Here is a 20493-nt window from a genome sequence, read left to right as displayed (position 1 = left end):
TTTCAGTCCTCTGATTCTGTTTTCCTGGCACTAGTGACAGTCTCACATAGAATAGTGCTGGCAGGTGAGATGAGACAAGCTATTGTGTCTCAAACTGTTCTTCTTCATGTCTGGGAAAGATACTTCCAGAGTCACAGCACAATACAAAGTGGAACAGATTATTTAGTATAAGTAGTTAGCACATATTGTAAGGAACCATTCAAGGTAGAGTGGCCCGTTAACACCTTTGCAGTCATAGAATACAAAAAGAGGAGTTTAGCAGGTTACAGGTTGTTGTAATACACCTAAATCCAGTGTCTCTGTTCAATTCATGATTTTTAGTATCTCACAAAGTTATGAATTTAAGGTCCCAGGCTTATCTTTTGAAAGTGTGCAGGTTTCCTTTGAGGATGAGGACTGATAGGTCAGATACAGAGTGATCGTGAAAAGTATTCACCCACAGATGAAGTGAGGTTTCTGTCTTTTATCACTTTCCTGTGTGAGTTCATTTGAGAGCATAGTGATTGTCTGGTTTCATCAAAAGAGTTTTTATTGGGACATTTAGTGCCTTGGATGAGGTACACCACATGCTATGATAGGCCTGTGTAGGAGCTATGGATCTTGAAACGTGTGGTGTGGCGGGGGGGTGTTGATCATTGTAGCAGTGGAGATACGTCTGCAGGTTTTGCATCTGTTGCTCTGGAGGGTCTGGTGCTGCTTTGAGTTAGTGTGGCCTGGACTATGGTCTTTGTTCATGGGACCAACACGGCTACAATTACAATGCATACATAGAATAGTGCTAGCTGATTTGTGTATAGGAAAGACCACTCATTAATTAATCCAGCATTTTACAACAGTACTGAATTTGAAGCAGGTACAGATACATCAGTAAGTGCCTAAATCCACAAAGGTTCTTAGGCACCTAAGTCTGAGGTTTAGGTGCCTAATTCCATTTTTTAGGTACCACTGTGATTCACAAAACTCTGTCTCGGCTGCTGCCTGGTCCTGTAGGGACCTAAACTGCCTCAGCACCTAAATTTCCACTGTATAAGTTCCCTCTGCACCTAAGTTTATGCCTCTGAGCATGAGCACTGCTGTCTCATTCTCTTGTCTAAGCCCAAGTCTGCTTCACAAACCAGGGGAAGACTGGGGCCCATGCATGAGATAGGTAGAGGAGTACCTACTGAGTAGGAATGCTCAAAGGCTGCTTTCTGGATTGGGACCCCATTCAAAATCTGGCTAGAGGAAGAGGTGATGGTGCTGCCAACCTTTTAAGTTTTAGTCCAGTCATTAGAGCACTTCCCCAGAATGTGGAAGACCCAGATTCAATCAGGTTCTACCTGATGGGGAGAAAGGGAGACCCCTGTTCAAATCTATCTCTTTGGTGGTTGCTCTAACCACTTACCTATGGAATATTCTGACATGGGGCTCCCTTAATCTATTTTTGTTGAAGCTATTCCCTTTTCTATAATTAAAGAGTTATTGTAGCAAGGGGACTGGATTATGAGTCTTCCACCTCCCGGGTGGGCGTTCTAACTATATCACGTGTAGTAGAACTGGAGTCAAAGGGCCACTGTTCCCTAAAGGGACTGTTATTGATGGGACATGGAATGGAAGCAACTCAAGCCACATGGACAGAGCAGTGCACAGGATTTACTAAAGTTGTACTTGTTCAACCTAATCTGCATTCAGCTTCACTCAGTGCAAATGAAACACTAACTACCAAGCTATAGAGTCATTCTCTTTTTGGCCCAATGACTTTTTAAGGCAGAAGGGGGAATTGAACCTGAGTTCTCCATATCAGGCCAGGTCTACACGAAGCGCAAAAATTGATTTTAGATATGCAATTTCAGCTACGAGAATAGCGTAGCTGAAATCAATTATCTAAAATCGATGTACTCACCCGTCTTCACCACGCGGGATCGATGTGCGCGGCTCGCCATGTCGATTCCGGAACTCCGTTGGTTTTGGTGGAGTTCCGGAATCGATGTAAGTGCACTCAGGGATCGATATATTGCGTCTAGATGAGACGCGATATATTGATCCCCGAGCAATCGATTGTAACGCGCCGATATGGCGCGTCTTATAGACGTGGCCTCAGTGTTGTAACCCACGCACCCTTACCCATTTTGTGTGAAGTGAGGTAGGTACTTCACTCATTCTCACAAGAAATAACTTAGGTGCCTAAGCTACCTGACTCAACTAGAACGGTTCTGGCTGTGGACTGCAAGCAGAGATCAGCATCTCCATGCAACCTGGACCTGAGTTTGAGAGAGGAGTGGCACTTAAGACACACCCCTCTCATTGCCATCTCCCATTAGCTAGGTTAGGCATGTCCCTGCCTAGCATGCTGGCTTTTGTGAAGTTGCCTGTCTCTCTCCAGTCATTATATATGGAGCCTAGGGTCCAGGTTTTTAAAGGTATTTAGGTGTCCAAAGATTCACACTGATGTCTTGTGCAATTTTCAGAGGTGCCTAGGCACCTAGCTACCTTTGTAATAAATGGGAATGGGGTGCCTAGAAATTTTGAAAATCCCAGTATATGCTTGCGTGCATCTTGAGGTGCATAAATATCTTTTTAAAAAGTGGCCTACGCACCAAACTCAGGCTGTGTGGATCATATTGTTGTTCTGGTGATTCTGTAGGTGCCCATATGCCTTTATGGATCTAAACAAATAATCAAAATGTAAAGCCTTAAAGTATGTAAAATCATATACATTCATGCCATACATTACTCTTTGCATTGTGATGAATGGAAGTGGCAATGGTATGTGGCAGGTGAAACCCTGGCCTACATTGGGCCTATACTATTTTAAACTTAGTTTCCTATAGCTTTGTTATTTTACACTTTTTGTAGCACCATACTATAAATTCTTGTGTGCTCACATCTCTCCTCTATGGCTGTGAGACCTGGACACCATACAAATGGCATATCAAACAGCTGCATGTCTTCCATATGTGGTCTCTGAGCACCATTATGGGGATCCGCTGGCAGGACAAAATGACCAACCTGGAGGTTCTCTAAAAGTCAAATGCCATAAGCATTGAGGCCATGCTAATAAAAGCCCACTACACTGGGTTGGACACCTCATTAAGATGAATGAATATCAGCTCCCCAGAAAAATTTTCTATGGAGAATTGGAACAAGGACACCAGAATCAAGTCCACCCCAGAAAGCACTACAAGGATAGCATCAAGAATGACACACACTTTGGTCCAATATAACCGAATGATCTTGAGAAGGCTGCTTTAAATAGATCAGCATGTCAACACACAACACTCAGAGCTTTCCAAGCTTTTGAAGAGGGCAGAAATAATCAATTGTTAGCTGCAAGGAAAAAGCATCATACTACTACTATAGCTATCAAGACATTCACCAATGACTTTGTCTGGCCAATCTGCTCATGAGCATGCATGTCACGCTTTGGACTTGAGTCATTCCAGAATCCACAAAAAGATAGAGCATGAAAACGCCATAGTTGAACCGATGGACTACACAAACTACAAATTCCACTCTCAGTGAAACTTCTGATATTAACATCATCTCTGTTGTTCTGTACACATCTGTATTACTGTCAGAAAGCAAACATATTTAATTAAGAGATTGAGCAATTCATCATTTCCCTTACTAGTAAGTCCAAAGGCCAATTGCTTTATTTAAATACTCTCATCATCGAGTGAAGTGTGTAGGATGCGTTTTCAGAAAGAGAATGAATAAGAACAGCTAATAAAACAAAAATAATTTTAATAAAGGAGAAGAGTGGTTTTATATTGGTTCATTTGACAAATATAAAAAACAATGTTTGTATTTATAGAACCTGTTAACCAATCTGACACTCATAAGAATAATTATAGTAATGATAATAACCATAATCATTGCAGTATGAAACAAACAGCAGGGAAAAGGGCTTTGCTAACAAACACTTGTATAGACAACCACCACAGCATGTAATCCAACAAATCACTACAGAAATTACTGTATCACTAATCTTGGATCAATAACACAAATTGTTTAGTAGCCACAAAAGTGAAAAGAACTGAAGTAATTAGTGTTACTATTTCAAATCAATGATGAGCCATTTACAAGCACGTCAAATAATTTCAAAACAAAAACTGCATCTTTAAGTTGTAGTATCTTTTTAACATGTGCTTTTAGTCATAGAGTCAGATCCTCAGCTGGTGTAAATGGGTGCAACTTCATTGAGCTCAATGGAGCTATGCTGCTTTACAGCTGCTGTAGTTCAGGCTCTAAATATCTCCAGTTGTTGGCAATAAGATGTAGCAGGCATCTGTAATGAGGTATGTTGCCTGGTCTGGTCTGGCACCTGTTGTCTGGCTGTTGTTTTTATTTCTCCTTTATTAGTAAGAGATGGAGGAAGCAGCTGTTAAGTTCAGGAAAGCACCATGGCATCAGAGTGCAGCCTGTGGGTCACAATGCAGAAAGAAATTAAAGGGAGGGGAAAAATAGGTATATAGACTTGGGGTATGATTTTTTTAACATAGCTAAAGATGGAGATAGGTGCTTTGTGGTGTTTTCAAAAATGCTTGACTTTCTGTTACACACTTAGACACTTTAGAACATCACACTAGGACCTAGCTACATCTTTAGGTGCTTAAATACCTTTAAAAATCTGACCCATGGTCGTTCAGTCTTAAACAGTGAGGTTCTTGGAGTAATAATTAAATATCTTAGAGGACTACCATTGACTAATTGGTCCAAAACACACACTTAAATTTGTTTTTTCAACACAAATGCTTCATTGTTTAGTTTTAGTGGAACTACAATTTTAGTGGAAGATGTATATGTAAATCACTTGCACAGCTTTTAAAATCTCAGCCATTGTCTGTCAGCTATCTAAGATATAATAACTCCAAGTTGATAACACTAGAATAATATGGTAAGGGACTGAGGGCTACTGAGGGAAACAGATCCTCAGATGGTGTAAAGTGGCATTGCTCCTTTGAAGTCAACAGAGCTGTGGTAATTTACACCTGCTGAAGAACTTTGTCAGTACGTTTGAATGCATGGAAAGAGACATCCCTGCCTTTAAGAACTTACTGTCTTAATACTTCATTTAGGGGTGACATTATTTCTAATTTTATCTAGTTTTTTTATAAAAAGAAGAAACAGCTTCTCCATCCTAAACTTTTGTCCAGTACTCAAAAGGAAACAAAATGAAACTTTGATATTTGGAGAATTTTTTTTTTAAGTTTTTCCATTTTTCTGTACATCGTTGCTTTGGAATTTCAATTCTAGCACTAACTAGAAATACTGAAATAATATAAGATTTTTTCCTAATGACAGTTCTGCCCCAATTAGAGCACAGAGAAAGTTACTGGAACTTTTAGACATTTATTCAACTTGAGCCTGAACTCTGAACATTTTGAAATTGACCTATAATTGCTCAGTGCCAGAAAGATATTGAGAAACACAAATTCAGAGAAATGGAGCCAAACAGATTAAGGGACCCACTGATTTAGAAAGAAAAACACAGCAAAGTTGAGCAACCGTTAGTTTTGTTTTTGGTTAGCAGTCTCTCATTTGTTGGAATTCTGATTCTGGAAAAGGAAATTGCAAAGAGGTGGTGATTATGACCAGGCTTTCTTTCTTTCTCCTTTATCTAAACGACTGAGGTTTGAAATGCAGGTTGGTTTTGACAAGAGTTTGGTTTTATCCCACCTGGGGAGAATAATGTGGTTTTAGTTTTGAAAACCAATAGCAGAGGTGGTTCAAATTCAGATTCCATTTTGTGCAAGAGGCCAATGTTTGGATAACTCATGATTTCTGATCAATGTTTCTGCATTCTCCTGTCTTTGGGAAAAATAAAAGAACTAAAGATTAGTTTGGCAGTACAAAGATGGAGCATTTGGTTGGGTCTGGTGAGATAGTTGAAATTATTAAATCCTCTAAAAAATTTATATCAAGAGTGAAAGGTCCAGGATGGGACACTGAGGGTCAGATTGTTATGATGTTGCACAGTAGAGGGAGACTGCAAGGAGAATTGCTTCTCCTTGCATCTCCTGTGAAAGGCCTGGCCCAACTGGAATCCTATTGCTCAGGGGATTATGTGAGGATTGCACAATGCTCCCAAAGGAGTGGAGAGGAGATGGGGCCATGGTCCTGCCCCGTCTCCATGATACAACAGGGCCTCCTGATGCACAGTGTGTATGCTGTATCACATAAGCCTTGTTTAGATGATGAGACATGTTGTGTCTAACTTGTACCTTTCTGGTATGTGCCCAAGTTCCTTGCAGTTTCTACTGTTTGTGTCTGGAATCAACAATCATTTGCATTGTGACTCTTTCCTGCAATGAAAGCACACAGTCTTTGACTGTTATCCAAGTTATGTTTTTTCTTTGCTTGACCTCTAGTTTATTTGCTACCCTAAAAACATGATGATGTAATAGCTCCCAGCCATCTTCAGTAGCTGTCTCCAGCGAGACAGTAATTTCTAGTGCATGTTTTGGGGTCAAATCAGCCTCAGTCAATAACTGTGTTTGGACTGTTTCATTTTGCATACCACACAGTAACCAGTTCCCTGATGCATAATTTAAACTTTCTCCAAACTGGCAATGCACTATTAATTTCCTTAATTCAGCCACATATTCATATATTTAATTTTCTTTCTGATTAATTACATAGATGCGGGTATGCTCTGCAATTACCAGTGGCTTTGGGGATAGGTGTTTCCACAATACCAGCAAATGTTTTGTTGCTGGTTTAACAGAACCTACATTGTATCAGGTCCTAAATTTGAATCCCCATTACATTCAATAAACTACTGCCTTTTGCTCATCATTGATAATATTAGCTATTATGTGCTATTCCAGTCTCTTGATAAAGGTTGGTCCAGTTGTCTACTGAACTATCAAACAAGACCTTTTTCCCCAAACAGCCAGTCGTTTTTAACCCTCTTCCCTCTCCTTCCCTCTACCCCCCCCCCAGCAATTTACTTACAATCACAGTGGCTAAATCTGCAGTTGCTTTAGTTTCATTTTCACTTGGCTTCTACAGTTCATTCCTGCATTAGGATCCCCTCCTTGTTGCCAATAGCTGTCTTTAGCATTTTATACAATGATAGCATGAAGAAAACACATGGGCACGGTGGTATCTAAATATATATGCTTATACGGGGCACAATACTAACTGAATAACTGGAGTGCTATGTACAATTTTGATCACCCATGTTCAAGAAAGATAAACTGGACCAGGAGCAGAGAAGGGTTTACAAGGATGATCGGGGAAATGGAGAGTTTGTTTTATGAGAGAAGGCTAGAAGAGCTTGGTTTGTTTAGCCAAACAAAACAAAGGCTGAAAGGCATAGGTGCCGACTCCATGAGTAACCCAGGGCTGGAGCACCATGGTGGGAAAAAAACAGTGGGTGCTTGGCACTCACCAGCTGCCCTGCCAGTCAGCTCCTCCCCCTCCCTCCAAGTGCTTCCAGCCCACCACAATCAGCTGTTCAGTGGCATGCAGGAGGTGCTGGGGAGAGGGGCACAGTGAAGGGGATGGAACAAGCTGGGAAGGGTCAGGAAGAGGCAGGACAGGGGTAAGGCCTTGGGGGAAGGGGTGGAATGGGAGCATGCTCTGGGGCAGAGTGGGGGTCAAGCACCCCCAGGTAAATGACAAACTCAGCACCTGTGGTTAGAGGGGATATGACTGCTCTCTCTGAATACATATGATAATAATCACCAGGGAGGGGGAAGAGCTAGTTAAGCTAAAGGACAGCATTGAAATGAGAACAAATGGGTATGAATTGGTCATCATGAATAAATTTAGGCTGGAAATTAGAAGAAGGTTTCAAACTATCAGAAGAATTTCACTCCTCTAGTGGGGCACGGGAGGAGACAAACAACCTAATTTTTAGAAGGAGTTTTTCACTTAACCTCATTCATAAATTTATCAGAGTTTCATGTGGTAGCAAGGGATTGGATCAATGACTCAGGAAGCCTCTTCTAGTTCTATGTTCTTAACCCGTATTTACTAAATGCTCAACATGTTACTTTGGCTATTGCTGGTTTCAAAAACAGAACACAGTGAGCTCCACTAGAGGGCTCAAACTATTTAAAAGGGATACTACTCAATTCCTATCTTCAGTTCCCACTCAACATTGATGATGGGGACACATGTTTGTTCACCATCTATCTTGAGTCAGTTTCACAGCTTCATTCATCGTTAAACCTTTTTGTTCTTCACCATGTCTATCCAATGCATCCTCGCTCTTCCTCTGGTTCTAGTTCCTTGGACTCTGATATGTATTGCCATACGATATCCTCTCCAGGTCTATTCTTGACATATGCTTAACCCATTACAGTCATCTTTCTTGAATTTTCTGTAACAAACATTATTTCTTGCCCTAGCCATTTTCTTCTCTTCTTTCTTTGTACTCCAGCATTTTAACCCATACAGTAGTATTGCCATGACATTTGTCTCATATATAGTGATTTTTGTTTTCAATCAGATGTCTTTAGCTTTACAAATCTTGCAGACTTTGGATAAAGATCTGAGTTTGAGCTTTACCTCTTGTTATCTAATTCCATAAGTAATCTTCTCTGTGTTGATATTCAATCTGAATTTTCTGCTTTCCCAATTTGCTTGTCAGTTATTCTCTGTATATCCTGTTTGGTCAATGGTGTGAGGTCAGTATAGTCTGTGAATCTAAGGTTACGTATGTCCTTCCACATACGTATGTCCTTCCTCCCTCCTGATTCATCTCAGTGCTACAGCCATTGCTGATTTCAGTACCAAGTTGAACAGATCTGGTGATAGTGTGAATCCTTGTCTCACTCCTACAGTTGTCCTGAACCTTTCCATCAGCTGCTTGTCTGCTCTTACCACACTCATTGACTTCCTATATGTTTTCTGTAAGTTTGACCAGTTTTTTGGGGATGTCATACATAAATCATACATCTTATAACATGCCATAACTCTTTCTACCCAATGCTATCCAATCCAGTTAGAAGTCTATAAAGCACTTCTTGGATATCTGTCTTATCTAAAAGATATGCATATCTAAAGGTTATCCGGAAGATATTATTTCGGGGCAGTTTTATATCCTGTGTTATACAGAAGGTCATAAGGACAGCCATAATGGGTCAGATCAATGGTCCGTCTAACCCAATATCCTGTCTTTCAACAGTGGCCAATGCCAGGTGCTGCTGAAGGAATGAATAGAACAGGCTATCAATTGATCCATTCCCGGTCATCCTCTCCCAACTTCTGGCAAACAGAGGCTAGGGGAGGGGTCTCAAAAACACAGCCTGCAGGGCTATTTCCTGCGGCCCATGCCGCCCCCCCGCCGGCCTACCTCCAGGGCAGGGGTGGGCAAACTACAGCCACAGGATAGCCCCCCGCTCGAGCCTCGCCCCATTCCCTGAAGTGGCTGGCATCACGTCCCTGTGGCCGGGATGGTGGGGGGGAGAAGCAGAGGGCTCCATCAGTGTGTTGCCCTGGCTTCCAGGCATCTCCCCCCACAGCTCCCATTGGCTGGGAAAGCGGAACCGCGGCATAAAGGATTTTGGGGGGAGGTACCTGGAGGGGCGGCAAGCAGTGGTTCCAGCTACTTCCAGAGTGGAGTGGGACCGTAGGCCTTCCCTGGCCCCGGTATACACCACTGCCACCCCGGAGCGTGAAGCCCTCCTGCACCGCACCCCACAACTCCCTGTCCTGAGCCCCCTGCTGCACTCCACACTCCAACGCTGTGCCCTGAGCCTCCTGCTGCATCCCCCACCCCTTCTGCACCCCAATCCCCTGAGCCCCCTGCTGCATCCCACACTCTTTCTGCACCCCAATCCCCTGAGCCCCCTGCTGTATCCATACCCCTTCTGCACCCCAATTCCCTGCCCTGAGCCCCCTGCCTGCACCCCAACCCCCTGCTGCACCCCAACTGCCTGCCCTGAGCCTCCTGCCACATCCCACACTGCTTCTGCACCCCAACTCCCTGCCCTGAGCCCCCTGTTGCACCCCACACTCCAACCCCATGCCCTGAGCCCCCTGCTGCATCCCAACCCCCTGCTGCACCCCAACTGCCTGCCCTGAGCCTCCTGCCACATCCCACACTGCTTCTGCACCCCAACTCCCTGCCCTGAGCCCCCTGTTGCACCCCACACTCCAACCCCCTGCCCTGAGCCCCCTGCTGCATCCCAACCCCCTGATGCACCCCCATCCCCTGCCCTGAGCCCCCACTACACCCCTCATGCACCCTCTGGGGGCAGGGAAGGGGCAGAGTTGGGATGTGGACTTCAGGGAAGGGGTTGGAATGGGAGCAGGGAAGGGGTGGGAAGAGGCCTCATGGAAGGGGTGGAGTGGGGGCAGGGCCGGGGCCAGCAGGGGAGGTATGTCAGTGATGCAGCCCTCGGGCCAATGAACTAGCCCTCAAGTGGCACTCGTGGTCATTTGACTTTGAGACCCCTGGGCTAGGGACACTTAGGCCTGGTCTACACTGGGGAGGGTCGATGTAAGATACACAACTTTAGCTACGAGAATAGTGTCTTACATCAACTTAACTCCTGTCCTCACAGCACGGGATCGACGACCATGGCTTCCCCATCGACTCCGCTTCCGCATCTTGCCCTGGTGGAATTCCGGAGTCAACGGGGAGCGCATTTGGGGATTGATTTATCACATCTAGATGAGACACAATAAACTGATCCCTGATAGATCGATCGCTGCCCGCCAGTGTGGACGTACCCTAGCCCAGGGATCTCAAACTCAAATGACCATGAGGGCCACATGAGGGATGGTGTTGCATCTCTGACCATCTGGCGAGTAGCCATTGATGGACCTATCCTCCATCAACTTATCTAGTTCTTATCTAGGTCAAACAAGATTATCACAATGGTCCTTTTTGGCCTTGAAATCTATTAATCATCCTGGTCAAAATCTGGCTTCTTCTTGTGCAGACACTTCCACATATCTCTTCATTCGCCTTGGCATTGTCTTAATGAATTCTTTTCCGAGGATGCTCAGTAAGCTAATTCCTCTTTAGTTCTTGCACTCACTCCTCTCTCCTTTTTTTAAAGATCAGTACTGTTGTTGCTTTCCCCCATTCGCTCAGCACTTGATCTTGTTTGTAAATCTTGTTGACTAGCTTCTGCATTGCCTTTACTATGTGTTCCGCACCTGCTTGCTCTTATATATCACTTCCCAGTGCCTTTTTCTTTTTCAAACTTTCCAACAAGGTCGTTACTTCTACTTGTAAGAATTCCAGCTTTTGTTCTTCCCCATTTGTGCTGGGCAGTTTCTCTGGGAGTATTTCATCTACTGTGTTCTGCACATTGTACAGCTCTTCAAAATATTCTTTCCATCACTTATTCTTTACTTGTTCATCCTTATTTTTTGTCTGTCCTTATCTTTCACCACTGACATCTTGAATTCATATGTCCCTCTCAATTCTCTTCTCTTGTGATACAACCTGACACATTTCTCTTGGCATATTCTTCTGTTTCTTTACATTGTTCACTTATCTAGTTGTTTCTGTCTCTTGTTTCTTTCGGTTTTATCTCTCTGGTCAGCCTATTGTGCCCAGCTCAGACATTTATCCTTTTTTTTTCTTCTTCGTCTGCTTCATATGTTTGCCAATCAACTGCAGCACAACATCTGTTATCCATCTTGGTTTCTTCATTTTGGCTTTGTAGCCCAACATTTGTTCAGGCTCTGCCATAATACCATTTTTACACTGTTCCATGTCCCTTCAATGTTCATTTCTTCTTTCACCGCTCATCATCTTTGTATTCTTTCCTGATATCTGGCTCTTTCAATTTGTCCATTTCCTAGATCTTAGTTCATGGCATTTTTTTTGTATTGCACTCATACTTATCCTTATTGATGCTAGCATTAACTTATGATCTGATCTGATATCAGCTGCAAACAATCTGCATGACAGCACACTTTATTTTCATCTGTGATTCACAAGTCTGTTATGTTAGTTTGCCATGGGGTGATATCCCCATCCACTTCCTCTGCAGCATTCTTTGTTGAAAGAGCATGTTTGTTATCACCAGGTTGTTGCTTAGGCTACTAAATTTCTGTCCCTTTCCGCCCTCTTTTGTTTTCTTCACCTAGTCCAAATTTGCCTATTGCTCCAACCCAGGAATTCCAGTCTGATTCTACTTTTGCATTTACATTTTCCAGTAACATATCTTGTCTTGACACTTCTTGCATTGTTATCTGTAGATTATAAAGTTAATCAATTCCTTCCTTGGAGGCTGCTGAGGTCAGCATATAACTTTTACTATTGTAACTTTACCAGATTTATTCAGAATTTTGCCTTCAGTATATGAGTTGATATTGAGTTAAATGCCGTAAGAGCCTGGCTTACATTTGGCTTTAGCACCAATACAACTCCATTCTGGTGTCCTATGTCAATATCACATGTTCAACAAGGTAGAATTCTCCTTTGCCTTCTCATCTTGTGTTGCATACACTGATGATTTCCATTCATATCTTTTCAAGTTCTGCATTGTTACCACATGTGCTTCAGCCTGATGTAATGTTCTTACATTCCATACACCAATAAATGTTTTATCCTTTGAGTTCATCATGTAATACCCTGTTGTGTTTGTTGTGTTTGTTCCAACTGCATACTTTTCACCACCACCACTACGTTTCTGAGTGGTAAATGTGGTCTTTATTTGTCTTTGTGACAAACAAGCTGGAATGCTTTCCCCCCCCCCCATTTGGTTTTTATGATCAAATATTCACCAAGTGTTCAAACATGACTCCTTGGCTTTGTGGTTGACCAGTGTATCCACTAGCTTGCTCCATTGCTGTTTCTGCCAATGATATACTCTGAAAGCTGTTTTTCTGGCTTCACCATAGGAGACTTCATGCCTTTACCTTAGTAGTTATTGCCACTAGCTACTCTAACTATGTTTCAGCATGTAAGGCAAGGTCCTGGGATGTAGTGCTGTTGTGCACATGCAGCTACTGGGAGCTGCTGGTGAGAATTGAGTGAATTGCCAGGACCAACTACAAGCAAATTATCCCATGTAGGTGTGACTGTCTACTATGTAGAGGTACTAACTTTTGAGCTCACTCCGTACATCCTACCCAATTCCTATATTCCACTATGAAAGGAGTATTTTAAAAGTGTGTAAGACAAAATGTTTTTTTAGTAACACATTGTAAAACTCCAGTGTAGACAAGGCAAGTTTTATTTTAATGTTGGCTGGTAGAGCATGTTACAGTGTTCTAGAAGAACAGATAAAATTTTAAAATATGAACAGTTAGGCTAAATATCATGACAAATGTCTGGATTGTGAGATTTACTAAACTGTGGCATACTCTCCCAAGAAACAAAAAAGAAGCCTTCGCACAGGAGATAGCCCACTCCCCTACCTACTCCTCTCTTTAGAATCAGAGTAAGTAGGTCCCTATCCCTATCAATGTTATGTGACTGTCATCTATGCTTCAATTTACAAAGATCATTGCTGTGTCATTTATGGCAAAAATTATGCAACTATATATTTCTGTTTACGGAACTGGCTTATTCCAGCGGATAATGGATTTGAACATATTTGGTGTGCTGATCTTTTCTAAATTACTAACATTAAAATATCATAAGGAAAGCAGTTTCCTACAGGTCAAAACAATAAAGTCCAAAATCAGAAAATATATACATCATCCTACAGTTTGATTAGTCCAAGTGCAAATTTCCCCGTACACCAGACCTTTAATAGAAAATCAAAATGGGACTGCTCTTAAGAATCTGGGCATCTTCAAGAGTTCTACAGCAGTGTACTACTGACAAAATCACGCTGTAGCAAAATGTCAGCAGGCACAGTCAAAGACCTGGGGTAGAGAGATTAAAAAAATCAGATTAAGTGACTAGAAGCAGACTTGCTGCCTTGTAATGTCATATGTGAAGATTAGTAGCGACTAACAGAAAGCGCTGCTCCTCTGTAGAAATGTCTGCAGTACAGTTGTCTCTATGATCTGCAAGAACATGGAGTGGTCACATGAGAAGTGAAAGGGAAGCCTGGAGAAACGAGATCAGCAGGGCAAGGATATCCTGATCACAAAGGATCTTTTACTCAAAAGTGAGGGTACTACTGATGGCTGAATAGAGGCTAAAGTAAATTTGGCCAATCCTTTGGCCACAGAGACGCTAATAAAAACCTAGAGGTCTCATGCTAGCAATCAAGAGACCGTAATTTGCAGTACAAAATAAATTCATGAAATCATTATGAAACTTCAAAACAAGATCTCATTCAGAGCCTCCAAATTGCCTTCAATAACTTTATTTTCTTTACAAGATGTAGAAAACTGTAAGGCATTGAAGCCGAATAAAAATGATGAAGGTTCTTCAATGGGCTCATTGTAGGAATAAAGAAAATAAACTATCAGACCAGTCTTTATTGTCAAGGTAAAGAGACTTTTCTGTGCTGGAACTTCAATGTGATTTTTGAGACACAGTGTCTCCATATAAAGTTTACATCTATATCCTACTCACATTTTTGTGCTGAATGCAGTAAGAAAAAAATGTTAAAATAACTGGGAATTATTCTCCAGAAAATTATGTCACCATTACCTCAGAGTAAATGTGTCTTTAGGTTTTTGTTACTCCTTAAATAGCTTTTTTGTGCTGCTACAGTTTGAGCACTGCTGGAATACTGTCAATTCTTGACTCACCCCACCCCCTTCCTAAGTAAGGAAAACTCCCAGCTGATTGTAAGAGTGCTCTGTTATTATCACAAAAGACCCCCTTCTTTGGAAGAAAAGCAAAATTTCCGGTATGAAATCATCAGGTTCAAGAAAAGTACAGGGGGATGGGGGGGAGAGATGGGAGAAATGCTTTAAAAAAAAATCTGGAGCAGATAGCAGAGCAGGAATTGGTGATTATCTGGCAAGAAGTCAGATAGTCACAGCTAGGCACGAGGAGAACTGTCTCCACAGCTGCAGGAAAAAAAAAATTGGTGAGACTAAACAGTGAGCATTTATCAACAACTGGACGTATTTAGACAAAGCAACTAATTTTTCATTGTCCTCCTTTACAGTCATTTTTTTGCTACATTTCTCTTCAGTCAGAAAGGCAATTAGCATATAGAGTTATCATCAGTCCTTCTGAGTGCTTCTTCTCTTTCCCTGGATTGACAAGGTGAAAGTGATTGTACATAGGCAATTTGGTTAGAGTAAATGAGTGAGATTGCCTTGCAATTTCAGGGAAATTCAGATAGTCAAACTTTTTTAAAAAATGCAGTAAAAACGACATCAATCAGAAGGATCCTTTCTATAACTATCATGTGTTTTCCTAGTTATGGTATGTATACAAAACACAACGAAATGTACCCCCTATACTTGTGAGTAGGGACAGAACCCCAGTTCTATTTCCTCCCTGCCCATTTTCAGCACAGTACACATAGAAGACAGCCTCTGGGATCTGCACTGGGTAGGCGGAGCCCATTCTTAAGTGTATTTTATAAGTCCCCTTTCAGCAGCTGAAGTTATAGATACTCATACTTTTAGCATTGGTTGTCTCGAGGGTCAATCCCTGGTGATGGCTTGAGGTTGCCATCATTCTCAAGGTATTATAATAATGATTGCCCCTTGTGAAGAATGTGCAATCAAGGGAGATTTCCCTCCTCTTGCAATGGTCCTAATACAGCTGATTGTATGTGGCTTGATTAAATTACACTTAAGGGATGCTGTATTTACAAAAACTTGTAGGATGTAAATACTAAGGAGAGGCGTTAATTGTTTATCCATATCAACAGTGTGATGACTGATGGAGTGAAATTAAGAGAGAAAATTCAGTATGAACACGAGGAAGACTCAGGCAGAAGAATCTATTAATTGGAGGAGGACTATTGCAGGAAACTGTTGGAAACTCTCTCTTGCCACATTTAAAACTAAGTTGGATAAAGCAGAAACAACTGAACTGTAGAGAATAATCCTTTGTTAGCAAAGGGAAGGACCAGATGATCTTACTGGTTCTTTTCACATCTAAGTGCAGAATTACAGCAGCTGAGGAATAATTTCAATAATTCTATGACTCATTTGTTAAAACTAACTGCACATAGAATTAAACTAGATGGCAGTAATCACCTGACAATAGCGAACTTACATTTTGTACATTTTTTTTATATAATACTAACACTGACTGGGGGAAAAGAAAAACAGCAAACAACTTCTATACTTAAGTGCATAATTTGGGTTAACTATCCCCTGTGAAGTTGTTTATATAACAGATTTGTGGCTCTCACAAAGGATGCATTCATGGACCCTGATTCATCGCTGAAGTTCAATATGCATGGAGTCATTAACTCAATTTAAAATGTAGGGCTAATGTATTTGTAAAGCTGTACGTTTAGTTCCCCCAACTAGACAATAGATAATTATTGGTACAGTGGATATGAATCACTAAAAACTTTGTTAATCCCTGCAACTTTATTGGCTCACCTGTTCAGTTACACTGTACTTTAGGCAGTGGTAATGTACAAATGGAGATAGAGAAGTGGAAGAAAAGGGAAATCTAAAAAGAATGAAAAATAGGCTTTCCCAGGAACTGAAAATGGAACAAGATGGAGTCAAAACATAAACATGTGGACCTATGCATGTCCCTCAAAAATTAATTATGGTGGGAATCACTGTAAGAGTGAAAGGTTTGTTCAAATTAAGGCTGGGCTTGCGGTGCAAATTTCAGATCCAGCTTTATCCTTTTCCAAAGATCATGGGTATTTGAATCCCAGGTTTTGTTTTGGGTCCTTCTCTAATTGCAACCAACACCTGATGACATTGAAAGGAAACAGATAAAATCCTGAAATGGGAGTTAAGAGATCTGGGAGGAAGGAAAAGTCTGATGATCTCCTTTACCCAAAACCATTGTGTGAAGGACAAAGGGTGGTATTTACTCTCTTGAGGAATGAACCATGGTCCTGACCTTGGAAACCTGCTCCTACACCCCTCTCATGCCCAAACTTGCATGTGGATCCCAGGAGAACTGCCTGAAGTAAGTTCTGGGGCTCTCTAGTTTTGTTCTTCACTCCCTGGCAATGTGGTTCCACTAGACAGAGCATCCTCTGTCCAGGGACTTTCCTTCATCCCCCCCTCTCCAACTCATTTTCATCATGGAGAGAGATTAAGTCTTCATTAATTTTTCTCAGCAATGTTCATATGGGAAGGGAGGAAAAGAAGGATGCTGTATGGCACAGTCCCTGCACTCTTTGTTCTCTAAGACTACCTCTTTTCCCTCTCCTATCTTCACATAGACTTCTGACATCACAGAGGGCTCCTAGAAAGGGGTTGAAGTGGGGATTCCACATAGGAACCATTTTCTTTCTGACATTGTAGCAGGGTTGATGCTAATGCAGAATGCTGCTGATCTGTGTCAGAGGCATTATGGGCTTGTCTACACCATGCAGCAATGTGCACCAGAGAGGTGTAAATTGTAGAGTGCTCTAAAATGTTGCAGTCTAACTGACCCAGGCAGACCCTGCTGAAGCATTCTATAAGGTTCCTAGTGTGCATTAACATGGAACTGTTTCAAATAGGACTATGTCAACCTGCACTAACCTCCAGAGAGCTTAGTATATTTTCCTTCAGGAATACTATGGGCAATGAGATATCTCTTTATTCAAAATTTAGTATTTTTCCCTTCAATTATAAATACAAATAATCCCTTTTGACTGATTATGTCTGAGCCATTGAATGTGGTACATTGATTCTAAATGGTCACAGAAAGAAGGGTCTGTGGATTATTACGACGGCCTTCCTGCCAAATAAATCTGAAAGATGCACATACTAGAGTTCACTATTTTTCAGCTATCTTAGTCTTCAGATGCTGACTGATAGTTTGCAAGAATTAAATAATGTGGTCTTCATGACTGGGAAAGACTCAATATAGGTAAGTGATTGTCAGCAAATATTAAATTGAGGGAAAGCAGAAGAGGAGAAGAAAGCAAGTTGTGTACAGAATAAATAGAAAAGGGTCCAATGCTCCATTGCTCCTTATGTAGTCATTTACACCAGAACAAGGTCCATGGAAAGTCATACCATATTAGAATGCTTGTGTTTTACACCCATTTTGCACAGGTATTAATGACTGCTCAAAGTGCAGGGAAATGGTGAATCGGGCACTCACCTTTTCCCCACACCTCAAATCCCTGACTATTTGCTTCAGTTTGTGATGTTCTCGACACAAGGGCTAAGTCAGAAGAGACCAAAGTAACATACTGAGGCAACCTAATGACTTTGGTCTTGATACTTGGTTTGTCTATAAAGTGTGAGGAATACTTCTGTCTACCATGTGTTTTCATTTACTGTGCAAGATGCAACTTCAAAGATTGATTAGGTGCTACTTTTAAATGTAATAAATCCAGCAGCACACTTAAACACATGATTAACTTGACTGGCTTCAGTGAGACCATTCAGATGCTTAAAGTTAAGCATGCACTTAAGTGTGTTCTTGGATCAGAGCTTAGGGAAAGGTTGGCTTACGGACACATTTCAGGAAGAAGTTATCCTTTGAACCTACATTTCTCACACCTCATGAACACTCACATGCAATACAGTGAGTCATACTTTTGGACTTTAAGTGAAAAGGAGTTTCTGCCATACTGACCCTAGCTTGGCTGCAGACTTCATCTGTCCTTTGTCTATCTGTAGTACCCGTCACTGTCTTATAAGAGTATTGACCATGTTGATATAGATCTGCACAACACTGTTCAAAAGGACTTCTTCCGAACCTCTCTGTGTCTAAGCTTTCTCATCTGTAAAAATGTGAGACCAATGCTCACTACCCTAGAGGTTGCTGTATGGTTTGATTCATTAATGCTCAAAGTGTTTTATCTGGCATGTGCTGTAGAATGCCAAATGTTTTTATTTTATTTTTAACAAGTCTTTCAAAAAAGAGCTATATCAATTATTTCTACTAGCCAGAATTAACTGAGCAATTCTAGAAATAGCCAACACAGTAACCTACTGTGCATTTCAGTATTCTGTTACAAATAGATTAATTTTAATCTGGTAGCCTGCACCCAAAACTAAGCCAGTAACTGTATGTCCATGAACGCTGATGCCCACAGGGAATTTTAGCGAAGATAATGGCAATCTATGTTGTACTTGCACATCTATTCACGAGCTTTGTGAAGAGCAGATTAAGAACAGTTAGTTAAACATTTCCCTGAGTGGGAATTCAAGGAACCCATAACACTAGGAAGCTCTGTCAAAAGAGCAAAGTAAACACTAACATGGAAAAATGACTCCAATTGATAAAAATACAAGAAGTATTTAGCTGGGCTAATTATTTTGTCCCCCTGTGACCAGTGAATCAGCGGGATTGTTTCTGAACCAGTCTTAATGTTTAAAAGGTATTCTTCACGTTGAATGGTGCATTTTGCCATGATAAGCAAAGTTTATAACACAGCATAAAGTCTTTTAAACAAGAAAGAAGTCACACATGACACCATTTCTTCAGACAATTGTATTGTAAATCAAAACTTTTACAATTCTGTGTAACAGCTCTGCACATCATTAATCTTACTAATTTGATATGATTTAAATACTCAAAATGTCTTTTATATTACAGTATTACAGCAGTGACTCAAAGTTAGTGCTTTAGAAAATTAATTAAATCATTGCATTAATTCATTTCATATATTCTTTGGCAGCCATAGTCAGCTGTGTTAGATTACCAAGCAATTTGCTGAAAGAATTTGAGAAAATAGTAGATCCTGCATTATCTGCATTGAGTCATACTTGGTTCTGGGTTTTAAGTCTTGATTATTATAGTGTTCAGAGAGCCTATCAACATAGTACTGTATGTAACATGACTGTCTACTGCACCTTAAATCTCCATGCTGTCTGCAGAGGCTGGCAGTCAGCATTCACTGAAAAGAAAAATATCGAGGGGAGACACTCGCCCCCTCTATTTGTGCTCTCTCACAAAGACTTTGTTTTTGTGTTTGTTTTGTTGTTCTCTTAATCATTTTGGCTGAACGTCTTCAATTACCCTTTGTATCTGGAAAAAAGAAAAAGCTGGAGAATTAAAAGAATTTCCTGTGATTTGTTAAAGGTACATAATATCTTTAAAGGGACCATCACGGGGTACTCACCATTAGGGTGCCTTCTTCTGGCTGATCTGAAAATTAGCTCCTTCCAGGTCAGATGCCCCCTTCTGTTGCTCATATGTGAGCCTTGCAGTCTCTCTCTCCGTGACTCAGTGTGCTTTCTCTTCATGCCTTGGACACATCCTCTTTGTGACTTTGCCCTGCAGCCAGGTCACTCTGTGTATGTCTACACTGCAGTTAAACACCCGTGACTGGCCCATGTCCATTGACTCAGGCATATAGGGCTCAGGCTGCAAAAATGCAGTGTAGACATTTGGTTTTTGGTTGGAATCAAGGCTCTGGGAATCTCCCTCCTCATGGAGTCAGCGGACATGGGCCAGCCACAGGTGTTTAATTGCAGAGTAGATGTACCCTGTGTGTTGTCCCCTTCTGAGGGATGGATTAAATTCTCTCCATATATACTGTCTCAGGCAATCATCCCATTCACTGCCCAGACTGTGTCACTTCC

The sequence above is a fragment of the Chelonoidis abingdonii genome, chromosome 1, assembly GCF_003597395.2.
Source record: "Chelonoidis abingdonii isolate Lonesome George chromosome 1, CheloAbing_2.0, whole genome shotgun sequence".
In the NCBI taxonomy this organism is placed as follows: Eukaryota; Metazoa; Chordata; order Testudines; family Testudinidae; genus Chelonoidis; species Chelonoidis abingdonii.
The sequence above is the reverse complement of the archived record's forward strand: the minus strand, read 5'-3'. Positions refer to the sequence as shown.